Genomic DNA, 9,101 nt, shown 5'->3' with positions numbered 1-9,101 from the left:
GCATGATAAGGGTGATACATACACCCAAACAGAAGTTGGACCAAGGAAATTTACACTGGAGAGAGGATACTTCAACAATGCTGAATAGCATGGTTGGAAAATTAGTTTTTCGGTTGTTGGCATATCCTAGATGCCACACTTTACACATAGTGTATTACAAATAATCAAGCTCCTCTTGGAGAGGCTGAATCACTAGGAACCTCTGCTGAAGCATAGCCATTGAGAGGCTTAGACATACGGGCAGAAAGGTTTTCTAATTGTTGCTAAAAGGGAAAGAGAAACAAGATCAAAACGAAGAGGTTTTTTAATATTTTTAACTTCTTTTCTAAGTTTAGATTCTGAATGAAGACAAAATATCATATTCATTTTAATTAGCATTTTGATGATCTTTCTTTCCTGATAGCTAACTTATTATAAAGTTACTTTTTGGATTGAATAAAATATTTATATATCCCTATTGCTAGTGTCACAAAAAAAAAAAGTTGGGAAAATTCTGACTAATTAGGGCCAGTTAAGTTTGAAAAGTAGAGATTCACTTAAAGAGATCTCTTCTGCCTGCTATTAAATTCATACTGTTTTAAAGAAAAGAACATTTGGTAAACATTTTTTTCAAATATCACTCCATACAAATTCAACATAACTCCAAAACATTTTAGCGGAAGCACCAAACTGGTCACTTAGGTTAAAGGATATACTATTACAATATTGCAACTTTATTTCTCACAGAAGACAAAGAAACCCTTCTCTTCCTCCTGCATCAGATATTTGTTGGAGAGAGCTTGGCAGGCTGATTCTTCCTGGCATAAAACCAGCCAAACCCCCCAGGCTACGATGAGAGTCTCAATTTGGCAGCTGGTTTACCGCAAGGTGCTTTGGCATGACGTGCATGGGGATGGGCTGCGCTCTCCTCGACTTGGGAGCTGAGATGTGCTGAGCTGATCCATGCTCTGCCACTTGCGTGTGCCAGTAGTAAATGGTACTCCAGGGAATCCCAGGAGCAGGGTTTCCTTCCCACTTAAAGGGCTGAGCTTGAAATGGGAGGAGAGTATACTCATAGGAATAACTTCAGGGTTTGTTTGCTGGTTCTTCTCTTGACTTGCAGAGTGCAGAATCTCGCTGCTATGATTTATTTGCAGGTCTTCAGTATATTTTCTGAGCATGGGGGTATTTTATGGTTGTTCTGCCCACAAGTTCATCCACATTTTGATGTAATGTGTGACTGTCACTGGGATACAGAAAATTCCATTTTGACAAGACTTCTCTTTCAAATGGCTTAAAACCCAACAATTTTGAGTCTGTATTGGTTAAAGGAAAGTCCTGCTCCAAAAGTTTTTCTACTGCTTCACATTTCACACTGGACATGCCTTTCCTTTGTAATAGAATACATGTCATTTATTTGTCATTAGATTCTTGCATAAAAAATGCCTTTAAGTATTATGAAAGAAATTACGAAGATGTGCTCATCACTACATGTATAGCTGAATGTCATATGAGACAGAATAAAAATCATCAAGTTTTACATTGGACTCATCTGCATTCTGACCCAAGAGGATCTCAAGCTGATACTAAAAAAAAAAAAAAAAAAAAAATCATTCATATTTAGAATTGTTTCTGCAGGTCAGCATGTTAGATTCAGTGTTACAAACAAAATTTCACTCCACTCCTCAATATAAAGTCATTGACACCTCACAGAAATAAGTACAGCAGGATCTTTTGCCTTTTAATCCATGTTAGTTGCTTAGGCAGATAAAAACATGGAACAATATGTGGACAGCAGAGTTAAAGACATATAGGTATATTTAATATTAAAGACATTGGATATAACATCCAGAGATAGTAAAAGAAAAAAAAAACCAAAACCAAAACAAACAAACAAAAAAAACAAGGAACAACAAAAAAACGTGAACAACACTAGATAGAAAAACTACCTGTCACTGGCAATTTCTATGAACAGAAAATGCCTCTGAACTGAACTGTTTAGCTGCAAACGTAAGTAAGGAAAAGTCAGACTCAGAGCAACTTCAACATTTTTTGTAACAAAACTATAGCAATACAACAGCCTTTTTTTATTATTATTTAGCAAGAGCTTTTTTATGTGCCTTGCTGACTCACTAACATTGTTGGCTCATTTCTTTACTGAGATAACGAAAAAGGATGTATGCTCCGAGATGAGCATTCCTCAAGCATTAATCATAGGAGCAGCAAAGCCTTAGAAGAAAGTCTGACTTAACCTCTATAATATCCCACTTTTTATATAATTGTTAATAAAGCTAACCCCTACAAAAGGAGAAAATATCTTACCTTACATTGAACTAGTTATTTTTCAGTATACCATAATAAAGTTATACTTTACTGCATTTTCACAGCTATCATACTGGTTTAGGTTATACTTTGATAAGCTTACAATACAAGTTAAGGAAACAAAATGAGCAGATTCAGCAAACAAGAGTCTAGAACATACTATGAACTTAGGATATCCTGAGATAACTAGGAAATTATAGATATGCAAGTCCAAAGGCTGTTCTTATCTTCTCTGATGTATACACACACTATATATGTTGTCACTTATTCCTCCGGTAACTGGGTTTTTTTTCTACTGGTACTTCTCTGGCTGGCCCTTCCACAGCCCCTCTCTTACCTTTTTCTCTATATCTGATTTATTTTTTTCTGTTTCAGTTCACTTTTGAGCCGCTGATGGAGGGTATACCTATGCTGCATAAATAGCCAAGCAGATTTAAATAATTTAACTTCTTTATTAGGGTACCCAGCCCACCACAGCAGATGACTCATCAGGGTATAATTCATTGAAGAAGCTGTTCATGAGATCTTCAGCATTTTGTAGTTAGCAAATGATGCTGATTTACAACAGATGATGTCATATCACAGGAGTCAGGTTTTAAGTATTTAGTCAATTGAAAGACTTGCCAAGAAACAGAATTGAATGACAGTTAAAAGCAGCGAAACAACAGACAAATCATTTAATGCCTTTAATGGTGGTGCCTCACAAACCATTTTAGTAGAATCTTCCTCAGATCCATTCACTCTAGTGTGTGAACACTTTTTTAATACGTAGCCTGACTCTTATTACTGGGGTTTTTTAGTGATAAAAACTGAAGGACTTGTTTATAGCAAACAAAATACAGTAGATTTATGAATAATATTACTCTCATTAATACAGTATTTGTTACTTTAAAGCAAAGAAAGCCACATTCACATGATAAATCTTTCTCAAGAAATGGCAGTGTGGTGTAAGTATATTATGTAATGGATGTAAAAAAATGAAAACAACTAGATATTTAAGTGAGACCCATGATATATGTCCCACTGCATTAAGAGAAATAACTAAAGTTAATATCTTACAAAGCTCATATTTGCTTAGCTTGGCCTATGTAAAGTAGGTACTTCATGTTATCAGTAATAGGAACAATCACTGGATTGAAGCGGTAGACATCACACTTTCATAAGTCACTTTTTGACCCTTGCACTTTATTTGGTTTAGTCAACCATTTTTTGAGATCAAATAATTTTTGTCAGTAACAAAGCAGGATTTTAATTACAACAGAAAATTTTTAAAGTTTGGATGTTGCCTTTCCTCATTTTCTGATACTTTTTGGGGTTGAGTGTCATATCTACGGGGTCAAGTCCACAGTTCAGTGTCAGAAGTGATCAACAACAGCTATGACAGCAGTGTCACTGTACAAGGAAGTGCCTCTGCAAAAACAATAAGAACACATACTAAATACAAGCACTATCATAAAGGATATTTCCACTTCACTGGCAGCATTCTTTCCAGGAGCAGGCATGTAGGTATGTATATTCTGTTTGCTTTACATTTTCTACCTGTCCCATATTAATTTTTTTCCTGCAATCTTACTTTATCATTCCTGTAGAAAAGGAATGATATTTTTGTTGACAATAAGCAACCTAGACTAGACAAATATGTGTATAGGTTTAAGAAAAAAAAAAAGAGAAAAATAAGACTTCGAATTATGGATTTAATTCCGTCCAGCTCCCACTGAGTTCTTATTCTAATCTCCATTCTGTCTTAGTCTAACCTCTTAAGTTAAAAGCTCTGCTTGGAGAAATGCTGGATTTTTCTTTTCAGTCTCACATTTTTCTTTCATCTTTTCTAAGGCTATGATATATACATTTAGTCCTGATGGTTAGTTCCTTATTTTCTGTCATCCCACACAAGTCAACACACGTATTTGTGGAGGAACTTGCTACAGAGTTAGTGAAATCCAAGCCACACCAGTGTAATGGATGAGCTTTCTAAAGATCCCTGTGGGGCCAGAATTTCATCTAGAAAATAAAAGTCTGTAGAATCTGGTCACTGGGATACTTTTCATACACTTTTCTTTGAAAAAGACCAAGAAACATTACACAACCGTTGAACACCAGCTTTGGTGCTGACTCTGTTTCCCCCACCCAGTGAACTGGTAAATCATGAGACGTATCAATTGTTTTTGCTACAACTGAATATTCTGTAAGTCTCACCTGGTTTTAGAGTGTCTTTATGGGTATACTTCAATGCAAAGCTTTTAACATCCTTTCAAAAACCAGCTTGACCTTCCCTATCTTTTCCCAAGTTAATCCGATTCCAAAGCTATCAGAATTCAAACCCCAAGATCTGGGGTTTGTTTCATCAGTCTCCAGTAAAATGTCAGCAGCTATATCTCAAGTGGGGTAATTTTTCAGTATTTTAATAGTGTCCCTGTAAACACATAGTAATGATGAATGCTAGTCCAATTTCTCTACAAGGGTATCAACCTTTGTTTTTATTTTGTCTCCACCAGCATCTTTTCCCACATCTGCCCATTTTTCTTTTCCTCATGTCTAGCCAGCTAACTACAATCTGCTTTCATTGATGGAGAATGATATTAGAAACTTAGTCAATAACCCATGTTTTGAAAGGTTATTCATATTCAAAAGGCAGGTTTTGCTTTCCAGCTATTTTTGACCTACTGGTATTTTTTAAAAGGCATTTTCCTAAACAAGGGTCTCCCTTAGCTGAAAAAATATGGTAGACTCGTCAGCCTCTAAGGAGGATTGAAGGTTTCATGTAACCTTTATACTAAATAGTCCCTGTAACAAATACAGAAGAAGATGCATCTTACAGGGGTGAGAAGCGAGTTCCTCTAGTTTTCCAGGTAAACTGTGACGGCATATTAGACCCCATGGGAAAGACAGGTTACTGATGAACACCTTCCCAATGTTTTTGAACTGGAAGGCTTAAATCCTTTCTGCACACTAGCACCTCCAGTTTTGGTCTGAAGATTCCCTATCATATGATGATACTGAATAAGGTGTTTGGGTTTGAGTCCATTCTTAATCTTTCTGTTTAACTGTTATTCCTTCCGGAGACTTTTAACAGCATTCCTGTTTCCCACGGCAAAACCAGGTAACAAGCATGGTTAGGAAACCCTAATGAACTTGTTCCCTGGCTCTTATAGATTGGCTTAGGCACTTACAGATTTATATCAAATAACTTCACATTTTATTTGCCACAAAAATAAAAGGTTAGTAAGCAATTTTTTTATATATACAGGAAATCTTAAAGAGTCAAACAAGAATGCGTTAGCCTTGTATAATGTTACCTGGATCAAAAGAAACTTAAACATATGGAATTGATTCACTCATGACTTTCAGCATTCAGAATTCAAGTTCGTTTGATAGTTTTGCCTTTAAGTACTCGAAAGTGGAGGTGTCAATTTTTCAGCCACGATACAGACACATTTGAGGGGCTAAGCCCTTATGCTCTTCAACCTCATTGTAGATATCTAAACAGAGTTTGTATCTGTTTGTAGAGCCTTCCTAAAGTATTAATAAGACCTCAATATGGGGCACAAACCTTCTATTTTTAAGAAATATTGTACACGTTCTCTGTTCATGACAAAGGTTGGACTTAGGCGGAGGATTCTGGTCTTCCATTGAATGCGTCTCCATTGCTAGTCTCCAAAAAGAAAGATGTGGTATTTTCTCAGTGTACAGTGGACAATGTACACTGCAATTTAATAATTTATTATAATGTTCTGTGATTTTTAAAATTAAGTCAAATTACAATTTTACTCTGACAGCTGCATATTTTTGCCAATAAAAGTGTTGTTCTAATTCATACTTAAGCGTTTTTATATATATATTCTTATAGATATGTAAGTGTATATTCAGAATTAACACATTTCAAATGTTTTTTACTGTTTATGACTTTTTTCTCTTTATTGGTAGTTATACCTTGGTACCGGTAGATGGCTCTGCTTGTAGCCATTCTTAAAGGTATGGCAGCCAGGTAGCCGATACTGCCAACAGTGAAGAGAAAAAAAAATGTCATGTGCTAGCCAGCTAAGGAGCTTATATTCCAACTACTTTCAATAGGACTTAGCAGCTTTCAAAAGCATTGCCAACCACCAGTTCTTTTACTAATGGCTGTTCAGATTAATTTTTTCTTGCTGTGCCTAATGTTTAAGGTTTTATGATTGATATTTAACTACTCAATGACGTATAGGTAAAAATATCATGCACTAAACATATGCACAACAATACCAAGTATATCAGTTTTTCTTAATGACTTTTCCTAAAGAAACTGCAGGCTGTTACATCAAAAATTCTTATCAACTGTCGCATAGTTTCAGAAATCAGGCTCCTTCTTTAATTGCACACAACTTTTTTTTGTCAGTTAAGAAGAACGTGAAAGATTCATCAGCTTTATTGAGACATAGCATAATGGAAGAATTTGTCTCTGTATGTAGGAAAAACTGTAAGTTTTGAATTCACATCTAAATTCTGGCAGATATATAAATACTATCTGTTGCAAAGAAAAAGCATGCATAAAAACAGTCAGTAATTTTCAATAGTTACACAGGTGTAAGCTTACCTCTGACTGGAATAGGTGATTCTTTGGTTTATTGAATAAAATGGGGTAAGAAACCAATCCATCATATAGACAGAGAAGTTTTGATACGCGTAACTATGTTTTCACTCTTAGAAATCGTAAAGAGAGATTTAAAATAGTTACTAATGAAATGTTTGTTGCAAAAATGATCCAGCAGAAGATACATTGGATATGACAGTGATCAAATCATCTCCACATTCTCCCATTTTATTCAGGTGTTATTGACATTGGGTTTCATAAGTATCACTCCTTTGCCTGCTGTGGAAATATTCCAGCTTAGATCACTATACAAAAGATCAGAAATAGCAATTTCAAAATATTTGATTTTTTAAAAATAATAGAAAACTCAGAATATTAAAAAATTATAGTTTAGAAATCCGCTTTAATTAACAGGTACCTAGTACAATCTGAGGTGACTGATGCTTTAGTTTGTATAAATGGTATTCGTGTTTTTCAGACCGAGACTTTACTGCAAATGAAATCCTCACAAAGTGATCAGAAAGATCCTTCAAAAGGACCATTTTTTATACAAGTTGCACGTATGCAGGTTTGGTTCTTGCTGACATAGTCATATCACCCTAATAATTATTGCCTATATCAGTATAGATCTGAATTTTAAAATTCTTGCTGATACATTTACTGAGCTGGGTTTCTTTCTTATACTACTTAGTCTTGTTTACAATTATGTTAATATTTTACTAGGGCTTAAAATTCAACACGATTTACAATGTACAAACGTCAGTCTTGACTGCCCCAATGGCACTGCATCAACTTCTGTCACTTCAGTTTGCTTGCACATCAGCACCATCCTGTAGGCAGGTACGAGAAAAAAACTCGTTGAGCTGCGCCTTCTCCTTCCAATTTCTCCACTCTCTAGTCTGCTGTGGAGTGTTCCTGCCGCGAGCAAGGCAGCAACTGAAAAGCGTCAGGGAACCACATTACTTTAGATCCTTCCAGCTGGGAGTGATTAATTCAGTCCATGATACTGAATCATTTTATAGAACTGGGACGATTTTGAAGAAACTCTAATGGAATATACACACAAATTCCTGGCAATCAGTAAGTGCCGGCTTCCCTTTATTTACTGCAAACTGTTTTCATTTTTTATATGCTTCTGTTTTTTCACAACTTCTCTGTACAAATGTATGGGACTCCTTGGTTTTAAGACTTCAGGGACACTGCTTTTTAGAGCTAAATCCTGAGGGCAACCAGCCACTTTAAATTTCTTTTGACTTCAGAATCCCTGGGCTATTGATTGGGATTTGATTTGCAATTTGGTTGTAATGCCGGGGCTTTCTCTCACATGTTTTAAACTTTCTACTACACAGAAGGTAGCCTGTGTATTTACTAGGAGTTTTAGTGTTAAGAAAATCTATGCTTTCCTACAGATCTTTAAAGATACTTTTTGCTTTAATAAGGATTTATTTACTACTTTTTCAGAGTCAAAATACGTTCCCGATATTAAATGCATTGCGCATAAATACATATTAAATAAATATAGGTTATGGATAGATATAGATGTCCAGTGAAGTGCAGCTTTACTTTAATAATTGCTGTAAATGTCCCCCTAGAGCAACTGTACATACTACGTCCTCAGCAAAACAGGCTTGAACTTGCATTCTTGTATGAGTCAGCAGTATTGTTTCCTTACCTGCTAAAGTTACTTAACCAGTTTGACCAGGATCTGGTATCCTCCTGACTAAAGACTTAACTACTCTATTGAGAGCAGTCCCTTTCCACATTTACACTTTTTCCTAGGTGAAGCAGTAACAGTTCATGGAGCTGCCCTTCACAAACCTTGAAGCAGCTTTCATCTTGCTGGCTTTTGTCATTTTCTCCTTGTTTACCCTGGCTTCTATCTACAGTGACCCCCACGACAACAAAGAAGGTAATAATCTAAAATAAATATAGTACTTTACAGGTTTTACTAACTAATATTCTAATTATAGGTTTTGCGATCAATCTTGCTGGTAGAGTTATAGTACCTGACACTAGCTTTATGAATACCATAGGAATGGCAGAGAGCAATCAGTTAAGGCATCAGTAAAAGTCACAAGCATAGAAATTGTGTTAAGGTATGACAGTGGGACCTTTTACAGCCAGATCTGCCCACTCGGGCTGAGCCGTGCAACGCAGCTGAGAGCAGCGCCGTAAGTAAGTCTCCCAGTGAATAAGTGGCTGTTCTCTGTAGGGGAGGCTTTTCTTCTCGCAG

General features: G+C 35.9%; 1 long non-coding RNA gene across 2 annotated transcripts; it reads left to right on the top strand.

Annotated features, from left to right (window-relative positions):
• Positions 1 to 3,671: 3,671 nt before the first annotated feature.
• LOC126052869 (uncharacterized) lies at positions 3,672 to 7,944 on the top strand. 2 transcript variants are annotated; one of them, XR_007510171.1, is made up of 3 exons: positions 3,672 to 3,807; positions 7,347 to 7,436; positions 7,767 to 7,944. It is a non-coding gene; the product is annotated as an uncharacterized LOC126052869 (long non-coding RNA). The 2 variants fall into 2 exon arrangements; XR_007510170.1 differs by having other exon boundaries at positions 7,592 to 7,944.
• Positions 7,945 to 9,101: the final 1,157 nt, after the last annotated feature.

This window comes from Accipiter gentilis, chromosome 3, assembly GCF_929443795.1.
Source record: "Accipiter gentilis chromosome 3, bAccGen1.1, whole genome shotgun sequence".
NCBI classification, from domain to species: domain Eukaryota; kingdom Metazoa; phylum Chordata; class Aves; order Accipitriformes; family Accipitridae; genus Astur; species Astur gentilis.
Note: the sequence above shows the minus strand (reverse complement) of the source record. Positions and strands in the feature narration are given on the sequence as shown.